Source organism: Amphiura filiformis, chromosome 3 (assembly GCF_039555335.1).
Source record: "Amphiura filiformis chromosome 3, Afil_fr2py, whole genome shotgun sequence".
Classification (NCBI taxonomy): Eukaryota; Metazoa; Echinodermata; class Ophiuroidea; order Amphilepidida; family Amphiuridae; genus Amphiura; species Amphiura filiformis.
The window spans coordinates 27,342,447-27,354,792 of record NC_092630.1 but is presented as its reverse complement, the minus strand read 5'-3'; the positions used below and the strand labels follow the sequence as shown (position 1 = coordinate 27,354,792).

General features: G+C 35.1%; 1 long non-coding RNA gene across 1 annotated transcript; it reads left to right on the top strand.

Annotated features, from left to right (window-relative positions):
- The first annotated feature begins 1,989 nt into the window (after positions 1 to 1,989).
- On the top strand, positions 1,990 to 5,505 carry LOC140148300 (uncharacterized). The gene is made up of 2 exons (XR_011858465.1): positions 1,990 to 3,097; positions 3,284 to 5,505. It is a non-coding gene; the product is annotated as an uncharacterized lncRNA (long non-coding RNA).
- The last annotated feature ends 6,841 nt before the right edge of the window (positions 5,506 to 12,346 follow it).

Here is a 12,346-nt window from a genome sequence, read left to right as displayed (position 1 = left end):
TGGCGCCTAAAGCCCCCCAAAAAATACGCCCATGCTGAGGGTGCAAGTTAGCAGACCACGGGGTTTGTTTGAAGCACAAAGATAGCAGACGATAGAAGTCGCAGGAAGTCACCAGCTAGTGATAAATAATTTGGACATCATGCAATGCTTTTTATCAACAAAAACATACTGCCTATAATCAACATTGGCTACACAGGAATTACTTGAATGCAACATTTGACCCACAAACAAACAAACAAATGAAGTATCATGGGGGAAATGAGCAGGAATTGAAAAAGCTTCCTTTCTGTTACTGAATTAAGTTCCGGTGAACTGAACTAATTTTGCCCCCAAAAGCAAACCTTCTTGGAAGAACTTTAATCATGTTTATTCTCACCCTTGGTTTTGACTTGTAGGGTTGCATAACCGTCTTTGCATAACCATGCAAGTGAAATGATGGTGCTGGTTAACATCAAAATAGCATTCGTATAGTAGATGAAACGACAAGCACAACATGATTTAGATGCTCTTATGGAATAAATGTGTTAAGTGTGATCATGCTACAGATGATATGCTTGCTCAGAATTGGTAGTTATTGGGTAAGGGTTAGGATTAAGGTTAGGGATGTAGAGAGATTATATATTGTATATCACCGTGGGGTATTCAGTTGAAATCCACCCACCCCCTGTGGAAGACGTGCATCCTTAATCTCCCACACAGGGAGTAAATTTCAAATGAGGTTACCTAAATGTTGACTCCATTTGAAATTTACACCCCATGTGTTGAAGATTAAGGTCATGTCTTCCATAAGTGGTGTATGGATTTGAACTGGAATTGCACAATGCAATTACTTAATAATTCTTACTAAGATGTACTTTTGACATTTTTAAGAGGATTTACCCAATTTGAACAATGCTTTTTGCTGCTGAAATTTTGATACTGACAATCTCGTACTAGATATGAAATGGGGGAAGAAATGTGTGATATCATAGAGGCATTATACAAAAAGAAAAGAGAGGACATCCTTGAGGTAACTTAAGTATTGTCGTACTTGTGCAAGATTTATGATAGCATTAATTTTGACAGGGAAAAAACCCTTTCTGATAAGCAACTTCTTTAAGAAAATGCATCTTGCTCCTGAAAATGAGTATGTAGATTTTTTGAAGTTCAGACTTTAATGTGTTTCAGGAAGAAAAGCATGTTACTGAAATTTATGGGTGATAACATGTTGTGGCTGTTAAACAAAAGTGCCATCCTCAATGATAGTTAGATATTGACCCCTTAAGGCCAAAAAAAAAAAAAGGTTTGTCTCAAAGCTGACGAGAAATTTAAAACAAATGCGAAATGCGATTTTTTTTTTTTTTTTTTTATTCCCGACTTTTTTTCAAAAAAAAAAAAAGGCCCGAAAAAAAAAAAAAAAAAAATATATATATATATATATATTGCCTACCTGGCCCTCTGTTGATCAGATTAGGTCAGTTTAGATTGTCATGTAATTTGTGAACAACTCACTGAACTGCCGGCCCGGCGTGAGTCGAAGAAAAAGTGACAAAAATTTGACCATGAATTATGTTTTATAGTCAAAATATTCCACTAATTCGATTAATATAATGATATTTGGCCTAAACTTGAACTCATTTGAAATGAAATGTCAGTTCTTATTGAGTTTTTACACTCATCCATGTGCTTGCAATGCTGTTGAATTCTGCACTTTGGCGATATTGGAACTGCATTTTATTGAATTCGCGAACTTTTATGGCATAAAGCAACATTTTTATAGTAAGTGCACTGCTTGGAAACTTTCTTAAAAAGCGAGATAGATGGTTTAGAATCACGGCGAGAAAATTTTGAGAAAAAAGTCTGACTCTCGCCGATTTTTTCTGGAAAAAACTATAAAAATTTTTTTTTTTGAAATAAAAAAAATTTCCGCATTTGTCTTTTGTCAAATCGTGGGATTTTACAAGCAGCGTCAGCTTTGAGACGAACCTTTTTTTTTTTTTGGCCTAATCTATGAACTAAGGATGGAGAATAACTTAACGGATCAAATATAGTTTTCAACATTTATTTTGCAGCAAATTGTTGATTTTTATATTTAAAAAAAAGAGATTTTACCTCAAAATTGTTACTTCACTCTTTAAGATCCCCACCCCACAGATTTATTGTATGTTTTGATTTTTTTGCCCCGTCTACCACAGTCAATCGTGACAGTTGCTGTGATGTGGCGTATGTCGCAAATCATAGCAAATGTTGAATCTCTGTGTGTAGCATGCAGTAAAGACTAATAATTTGTCAAGTTGCTTGGAAGGGCAATTGTTGAATACCCCAGTAATATTGAGCTAGACTGTTGCCAAGTCTTGTATAAATGTGAGCATATTTTTTACTCGTTTTGGCCCAGGCATTTTGGAGGCTTCAATTAAACTTAAATGGCACTTTGTCAATATGCTCCAATCTCATATATGTTGGCTTCTTGCTCAGATAAAATCAGGGTAAGAGAATTGGGTAAGAGAAGTGTCATTCTGCATTGAATGTAGAAAATGGGTCTATTGTTCATGTAAGCCTACACAAAATTAGCCTATTGTCAAAACCTCATTTTAACAGCCTATGGAATAAAGCTATTTAAAAATAGCTTTATTCCATAGGCTGTATAATCCTTATCTCCATACAAGGCTAACTTGAGTGCTTACATGAAGATAATACCATAAAAGGAATATGTGCCAATGGAGGAAAGGCATTATTCAAGCAATACACATTACTGCCAAAAATTAAGAGGTAGCCTTTGAACGATTCGTCAGTCGCAACACATAGAGGCATATGTGATGGACAAAATATGTTTCTGAGCAAAACGTTTTTGAAGGATATGCTACTATCAACGGAGTCGATGTTCCTCCACTGTTATCTCTCATTGGCCCGATTCCATTTGAAATTAAGTTTCAGGTTCATACTATTAAACTGTATCTTTAATAGTTAGCAAGGAATAACTGTGGGATATAGCTAGCTCTAAACCTTTACACCACTATGTAAAACCGAAAATTTGGAAACATTCACTCTACGCCACTATTTGTTGCGACCGACGAATTATAAGCATAATGATAAAGGTCAGCAGAAATGTGCTTCTAAGGCTGCGATCACATAGAAGTATACTGTATACGATAGACGGTATTCGCTATACGAAATACGCTCATTAGATCAGACTGAGTTCACATAGTATACTCCTATGTGAACTCAACCTGATCGAATGAGCGTATATCGTATAGCGAATACCATAAAACGTATACAGTATACTTCTATGTGATCGCAGCCTAAGGTATAAAAGTTCTGTACCCAAGAAATTAAGATAAAAGAGAGCTGAGTAAGTGAGGTTGAACGGTTCAAAATGGTCGCAAATTATTTCTGTGGCATTCAACTATAGTCCAACTTTTTTTTTTTTTTTTTGTTTTTTGTTAATTATCAGTGTTCCATATTTATGATAACAGTACAGTGCGTCTCTGTGGGTATAAGGCCAAAAAAAATAATGGTTTGTCTCAAAGCTCACGAGTGGTTTGAAAACAAATGCGAAATACAATTTTTTTTTTTTTTTTTTTTATTCCCGACTTTTTTCATGGTATTTGGAGAAAAAAATCTGAATTTCGCCGAATTTTTCTGGAAAAACTAAAAATTGGTTTTTTTTGTTTGTTTTTTTCCAAATCTCACGATTTTACAAATGCGCACGCGAGCTTTGAGACAAAACCTTTTTTTTTTTGGCCTAATCAGCGACACACTACAATAATGTGATGTGATGTAACAATGAAAATGTGCAACAAGAACATTTTTTGTAAATGTTTTTTCTATGTAGATGATCTTCCTCTGTTTCCTATGTTTTTCCTGATGGTAGTTTGATGGATGGATTGATTGTGAAATACATTGGACATCAATTGAGTGCATTTTCTAAACTTACAAAAGTTCAAACTGTGAGAAAGTTAAATCTAAGTGGAATTGGTGTAATTGTCTATCCTTAATGTAAGGCTACATGAAATGAGCGTTATTGTCAAGACTTTGTTGAGGAGGGATTGTATGGCCTTATTCCTTAAGCTGTACTGTATTATAGTCCTTGCATAACATGCTCAATCTGAGGTTATTGATGGACATGTTGAAACTACGCTTTATTCCATACGTCAGTACGCATATTGTTATAGAGGACCATGCTATGGGCTGTATACATTGTAATGTACAAAAAGTAGCCTGGGTTTAACAATTGCCGTCCCAAGCAGCTCAGATTGTGCACTGTCTAAATCCCTGTCTTGATGCTAGGCTAACTGAGTATGCTTACAACAAGGTAATTCCAGTAACATTTTGTTCTGGATGAAAATGAATATTAGGTGGGGCTTTATACCAGGTTAAACAAACTTTATGAACTTTCAAAATGTCAGAGTGATATAGTTGAATACTCTATTGGAGTTTACTTACAGCATCAAGCCTGCATGGATTACTGTTTTTAAAATCTTGGAAGTGTTTCATACTCTATAATAAATATCACACAGAAAAACATCGGCATGATCGACGGGAATTATGTGTATTTTTAATAAATATCCCTGTATAACCAATTTCAATCTAGAACAAAGGTTTTACACCCGAAGTGAATACCAGCCAAACTGAACAGATATGGGTAATGTACATACCTATAAAGCACTTGGTTAACCCTATGGTTGGTGGCAGCCTCAAGAACTAGGGCTATGTGGTGTATTGAGCCAATCAGAGATATGGTAAGAATGGGTTATGCTATTGACCTGTAAGAGCTCTCTTTTCATTGGTTATCCAGATGATTATATCATGTAAGCAACCAAGGGCACTGTAAGAAAGGCAATGGATGTATGTTGTGGGTGATTTCATCCTCGGTGTCGATTCAGCAGATTTTGGACTTGCATACTTGCACTTGGATGCAATGATGATCTGCATATGATAATCATGCCCATTATAGGTTGTAATTTTCTTAATTATGTGGGTGTTTTGAAATAAGTGATTGTAGGCTTACTATAGTGCTTTTTGCCTCCTAGAGAGAGTGATGTCAATACGTAGGTGCATCTGTGATGCGCATCATCCTGCACATATCATTATGTCATCTTCATGTGCACGTACGAGGGGGTATCCAAAAGTTTTTGACATCACCCAGAAGTGAAAGAGCTATATCGATGAAATTTTGTCAGTGTAATCACTGGTCCTTATGTACATTATGTTCCAAAATTGGTCTCATAAGTATGTTTACTTTCTTTACATATGGCGCTAATTTCATCGATATAGCTCCTTCACTTCTGGGTGATGTCAAAAACTTTTGGATACCCCCTCGTATGCGTCGTAGATGTAGCTAGGGCATATTGGCATGCTGCAAAACTACCTCTTTGAAGCAAAAAATACTACATCAAGGTCGATAATGATAAACTGAAGTTGTTATTATTTTTTTAATGTAAAGAGTGTCCAGAACAAATTCATTACTGTTTGTTACCATGACTACCTGTAGTAGGTCAATGATAAATAAATAAATAAATAATTATATGATTTAAAATGTGTGCAAGATATTTTTTTGAAGTTCAAGTGTTGTTCAAAAATTATATTTTATATTGTTTTTTCCAATTCCAAACCCAGTTCATTTTAAGTCTGAAACAATGTTAGCCCAAACAAAAAAATACTTCTGTCTCAAAGCCCATAGCAGAATGCAGAATGTGTTTTTCGTTTTGTTTTGTGTGTGTGTGGTTTTTTTTAAATTTTTTAAAACTTAATTTTGAATTAAGATGTCATTTTCAAGTGTCCAAAAGTTCACAGCTTAAAATTGTGGTTGATTTACACAATTAAAGTACAAATATCAATTGTTTTATACCTAAACAATGCGAGTATCGAATATTGTTATTTCACTCCGGAAAATTGATTTCATTTCGATTCAAATTCAATTATTTCAACACCCTGAGTCTTGCTATTCAATTCCAATTCAATCCACCTTGCTTTAGAATTAATTCAATTCGATTCCAATTCAATGTTTCATTTTCAAAATCATTTCAATTCCAATACAATGCAGTGAAATTAACAGCAAATCAATTTCAATTCAATTCTAAGCATTCATTTCAATTCAATTCCAATTCCAATACAGTTGCAGTTTGTGTTAAATAAACACTTGTTTGTCCTCGATTTGTAAACACATGTAACATCTAAACACAAATGTCAAACTTCAAAACATCAAGTGTTTAATATCTTAACACAAGGCATCAAATTACAAAAATTTTGAGCATTTAGACATGTTTACAAATTGAGGACAAGATTGTGTCTAGAATGGTGTTTAATATCTAGACACTGTTTTTGTAGTGCATGTTTTAAATTTGACTACCAATTTTATAACACTTGAGTCAGCAACACAAAGTCAAAATCAAGTACACTACTTTTTTAGTACTTGTCACAAAAGCATTTCAACAGATGACACTTTATTGTTATGTTAACTCACTTTTCACATTCAAACAATGCGAGTGATTCTTGACCTCTGGGTCCTATTTTATGAAACTTTGGAACTTCTTAGTTCTTAGGTGAATGACTTCCTAAATATCTTAATATTTGTTTTAACTTCTTGTCCACCATGCACATTATTTTCTAAACTTAAGATATGCGGTTAAAGATGTCAAACATCAAGGGTTTGATACTATTATATAGCCCCTACTTGTCTCCTGCTCCTCCTAAGATTTTACATCCAAAATCCATGCACTTTTGAAAAAGTGTGAAAAAAGCTGTCAAAGATAATTATAAGCATTTTCTTTAATGGTTTTCTCACAATTTGTTCAAATGTACATTGACTTTTGAGCATAAAAATTAGGAGCTTGAGAAAAATTGGGGCTTTATGATTGGTGCCAAAAGTTTGAGATCTTCGGCAATTGGGGGGGAATCTCATATTCACATTATCGATCATATCAAGCAATAAAAAACATCGGAAATGTTAAGAATCAATTTGCATCATATTAGAAGATCTTACTGTCTTTATGAACATAGAAGCTATAATTGTTCCACATGACAAGAGAGACAGTAGATATTCTTCTAAAGAAAGATTAAGAAGAATTCCAAAAAAGTCTCAAAAAGTTTAACTATACCTGTGTATGAAAAATGATATCATATATTTTATATACTTTTAATTTTCTTCAATGTGTATTTTATGCTATCATTTTTAAATGAAAGCTTTCCAGAATACTTAGTTGCAATATGTTTTGTAACACTTTATGTTTATGATGACCACTGTTTCTTTTTATTTATCATGTTTAGGGAAAACAGTTTGCTTAAATGGAGCAAAACTTCACGTTCTATGTGATCTATTGATGCTAAATTTTTAATGTGTGTCTCTTGTGTGAATAGACCTGGAAATGTATCAGAATTCAGAACAGGAGAATGTCACTTTTTACAGGTGGAATGATCTGGAATCACAGACATCTGCTTGTGAATTGAAATGCTGAATTGAAATCAAAGCTGAATTTCATTTCAATTCCACTTCATGCTTCGTCACTCAACATGATTTCAATTCCAATCCAATTCAATTCTTCATTGCTCACGATGATTTCAATTCCAATCCAATTCAATTCATGCCCAAGCCCACTCATTTCGATTCCAATTCAATTCCAATGCATTGAAATGAACATCGCCCAAAATTCACTTCAATTCAATTCGATTTCAATGCATTGAATTAACATTAGACTATGAGTTAACCCATTTAGACACATTTTGATGCACAAAATCAAAACAAACTAGGCCTACATGTCTTTCAGCCATATTCTATTTTACAGGGTCAATGAGGAAATATGAGCTTTCCTCGGATACCAAAATTCTGATTTTAGTGAGATGGTGTGGGGATTGCTGTGGGTGGACCTGCTTGTCTGGTTTATAAAACTAATAACAAATAAGTGGTATCAAAAAAGCAATAAAAAACGGGCTACAGTATGCTAACTGCTTTTCAAATGGTTATATAAATGATTACCAGTCTGGCTTTAATTATATTAGGTTGAATATTATTTGAATAACATAATGTTTGTATTTTTCTAATCAAACCTATTTATTGGTCAGGCAAACTAAACATAAAAAAAGAATTCTTTATAAATTGCATTGTCACCCATATAGAACATCCTTCATCTGAAGTACTTCTAATAGTAAGTTTAGGAGGACTTATGAGTATCATTTTAAGTGATATAATAATAGTTGCACCATGGAGCAGGTCCTTGGTTAATACACTAAGTAGGTGTTTTACCATGTAGGAAGCCTGACATATTTGTTAAAAAATGGCTCATTAAGGGATGGGGTATGAACGTTTGGACAGTATTTTATTGTGGGACATTAGAGCACATCAGACATATCGAATTGCATACGAAGAATGTCCTTCTGATATCAAATAATTTTTTGAAATTCGCAATGTAATACACATTTTATGGCAAATGATTAAAAACGGATATTTTTGATATTTAACAGAACTCGAAGTAAACTTTATAAATCTGATGATTTGTACTTAGAGTGTATGTAGGTGGGATAAAAAGCCGACGATCAATTGAAAATTTTGACCTTTCGTATTGAAGATATGGATTTTTTTCCCAAAACACAAAAAAAAATTAGATCTTTTTTTTTAAAAAATCCATATCTTCAATATGAAAGGTCAAAATTTTCAATTGATCGTCGTCTTTTCCTCCCAACTACATACACTTTAAGAATTTATCATTAGATTTAGAAATTTACTTCGAGGACTGTTATATATCAAAAATGTGAAAAATATCAAATTTTAACAATTTGTCATAAAATTTGTATTATATCGTGAATATCAAAAAATGAAAATTATTTGATATCAGAAAGGCATTCTTCGTATTCAGAATGCAATTCGATATGTCTGATGTGCTCTCATGTCCCACAAAAAATACCGTCGAAACGCTCATTCCAGACCCCTTTAAGTGCACGTTTTGTGATGTGATATGAAAGCATTCCTGATTAACGTACCCTTTACAGTAGGCCCAATCGAGCACTTACAAGGCATAACTTTTCGGTTTCTGCCTTCCAAGTTATTCCATGGGTGCTTAGTTGGGTGGACTGCCAAGGGTCCTTCATGATGGACTATCATGATTAGATGATTGATAATATGCTTGCGGATGTTTGGAGAGTTATATCATTAGAATACTCAAAATCAAAAATGCTGGATCTATTTTGTTTGCTTGTTTGACTATTCAACCTCATCAATGTCATTCAATATACATATCCAGGAACCTTTATAATCTAGCCCTAGGCAACTTAGGGACCTTTAAAAACACTTGTAACAGGGGGGTCTGATGCAAAAAGAAAAATTCACATGTTTTTCAGGACCCCCCCCCCTTGGACCTAAATTATTTTCAGCCCCTCCCCCATCCATTTTGCTCACAAATGAACGTCAACCCCATAGAAAATAGTGTTCTTTGCATTTAAGTCTTTGCATTTAAGTTCAACAGGTAAGGATTTTTTTTTATTTATTTGTTTTATGTGTCTCATGGTGACATTTTTAAAGCCCCCCTTCAGAGGAATAAAAAATTTCAGGGCTCCCCTTTTTTTGCATCAGCCCCCCCCCCCGTTACAAGTGTTTGTGAACGGTCCCTTACTCAAAACTTGCATTACTGGATCATCTAGATTATTACCTAGCTGGGGGGTTTACACCCCCCAGCTAGGTATTGTAATCGTTCGGGTTCTTCCGCTGAAACAAACCACTGTAATCTTCCGTTTTCTTCCGCTGGCAACTAAGTGAAATTGCACATGTTTTTTTGTTACCCTTTGAGTATGAAACCCTGACTTGATGCTATGTAAGAATTATTTGACTAGTGAAGATATGGTTTGGCCTTTTTGAATCATTGTTTTTCTTAAGGAATGAATGTGTTTGTTAGTTTGTTACTGTAATTTGTTATTTAACCTAAGGCACTTAATTAGTTGAAAAGGTAATTAATGACCTGTTGTTTCTGCAAGCCCATGGGAATGTATGTGTGGGAGGATTGATGGCTAATATGATTTTGGATGCAGTTAGTTGGAATTGAAAGGTTGTTGCAGCATATGGTTGCAGAATGTTGGTGATTGTGATAGGTGTTTACTATAGTATTATTGAGGGATTGACATGGTGACAAGAGTTTTGCGAGCTAATTACCTAGTTGGTGATATGTGTTTCAATTTTAGTTTGTGGTTGTAGCCTCGTTTTTGTGACATGGGTTGATTTGAGTGTGGAAGAGCATGGGTAGATTCAGTGGAAATTTAGTTACTGGGGTTTGAAATCTCATCTCCTGTGAGTGATGCTGAAGGTATGGATACTGCACAGAGTTTGTTGGTTTAATATGTATTGAAACTGACAGAATATGAGAAGCAGTAATGGCATATTTATATAGGTTTTTTTAATAGAAATTTGATTTTTGATATGAACCATGCAGGTGTGTTAAAGGCACTCCTTAACAGTAATTGTAGTATAAATTTATGGGTTTAATATTATGTTTACTATTAAAAGTACTAGTATTAGGCTCTGGCTTATCTTTTGATTTTGATTGGTGCCACATTACATTTGATGTAGTATATATGTCATGGACTGTAACATTTGAGCTGTTTAAGGGGTCAATTGGTCAGGGTATACAAGTAATATTGTAAATCATTTCTATTGCACAACCTTATGCCCTACAACAAGTTAAAACTGCATTTCCAAAAGGTTTCAGTGTTAGATGAATTGGTCAGTGCATCGTGGTATGATAAATGTTTATAAATGTGTACAGTTAATGGTACCAGTACATTTTATTGTTATCATGGTTATCACCCATTTGATGTTTTCTGTAATCATGGTGATCTTGAATGAGAAATACTAGCTAGTACTAACAAGGTAAGACTGATCATAGTTTAATTAATTTAATTCTATTTACTGATAGTTACAAGGACTATTCATGGGTATTGGAATAATTCTGGTAGACCCTGCGCACAAGTATAACCCTAACCCTAAGCAACCCCAATTATAACCCTAACCCTAATCCTCACCGTTTATAAACCTAACCCTAATCCTAACCCTAATTTAAATTTAAATTTTAAGGGGCTGTCATTTTCTTTGGAAGGGGGGTCATGAATATACTGGGGAGTGGGGGTCATAGAATTTTTAGACCAATTATAGGGGTTTTAATTTTTCAACACCCAAAATAGGGGGTATAGAATTATTAAGGGCTGGTGACTCAAACTTTTCGCGCGCTGTGCATGTATTCTTGCACACAATCTTTCATTATATAATGCAAATATTTTGCGCATATAGCGCGCCTTCTTTACACACACAATTAAATTTTAACGCACTCCACACAATTTCTTTGCTCTAAAGTTTTGATGCGCTCCTCGCCTTTGTTCCGGCAATGAATAATTTGTCTTGAGTCTGTGTAGGTGGAAGTGGGTGGGGGTCATAAAATTTTCGACCCAAGATAGGGGGGTCTAAAAAAATTGTGCCCGCGATAGGAGGGTCATAAAAAATTTTACTCCGGTCACCGACCCCCCCCCCCACGAAGAAAATGACACCCCCTAACCAAACCCTAACCCTAAAACACAGGGTGCACAGGGTAAACCAGAATTATACCTGGGTAATAATAATAATTCCTATTCATGTTTTAGTCCAAGACACAATGTTTATCATCACCGTTCAACATCTTTATTAACCACTCCCGTTTACTAACTGCTCCTGTTTACTCTACTAGCTCCCGCTAGTTTTGAATAAAATAAACACACTATCTGTGGTCATCTTGTGACTCCCTACATTTTGGTCATCAAAAGTATTATGCCCCCCCGTATTTTTCTTTCCGAAAATTTATGACCCCCTGTATATTTGGGATCCTCCTTCCAAAGAAAATGATAGCCCCCTAAGGGGTATTTATGGGGCTCAAACTCAGTGACAACAAACCTCACAACCAGGGGAACATTTTGCAGGGGTCATGCAAATCTTAGAATTGCTGCATTTTCTGGCAATATGTAGGGGGTACGGAGCTCAAACTCAGTGACAATAAACTTGATGAGAAGAGTAACATTTTGGAATATTTTTCAGGTCAAAGGTCAGCTGGGGGTCAAATCTTTTCAATATCTGGACATCTGTAAGGGTACGGGGCTCAATCTCGGCGACAACCTCATGACCAGGGAAACATGTTGGAACATTTTGCAGGGGGCAGGTCAAAGGTCAGCTGGGGTCAAATCTTCGAATTTCAATATCTGGACATCTGTAAGGGGTACGGGGCTCAATCTCGGTGACAACCTCATGACCTGGGGAACATATTGGAACATTTTGCACGGGTCAGCTCAAAAGACATCATTCTGGGGCCAAATCTTAGAATTGCGTTATCTGGACATCTGTAAGAGGTACAGGGCTCAAACTCAG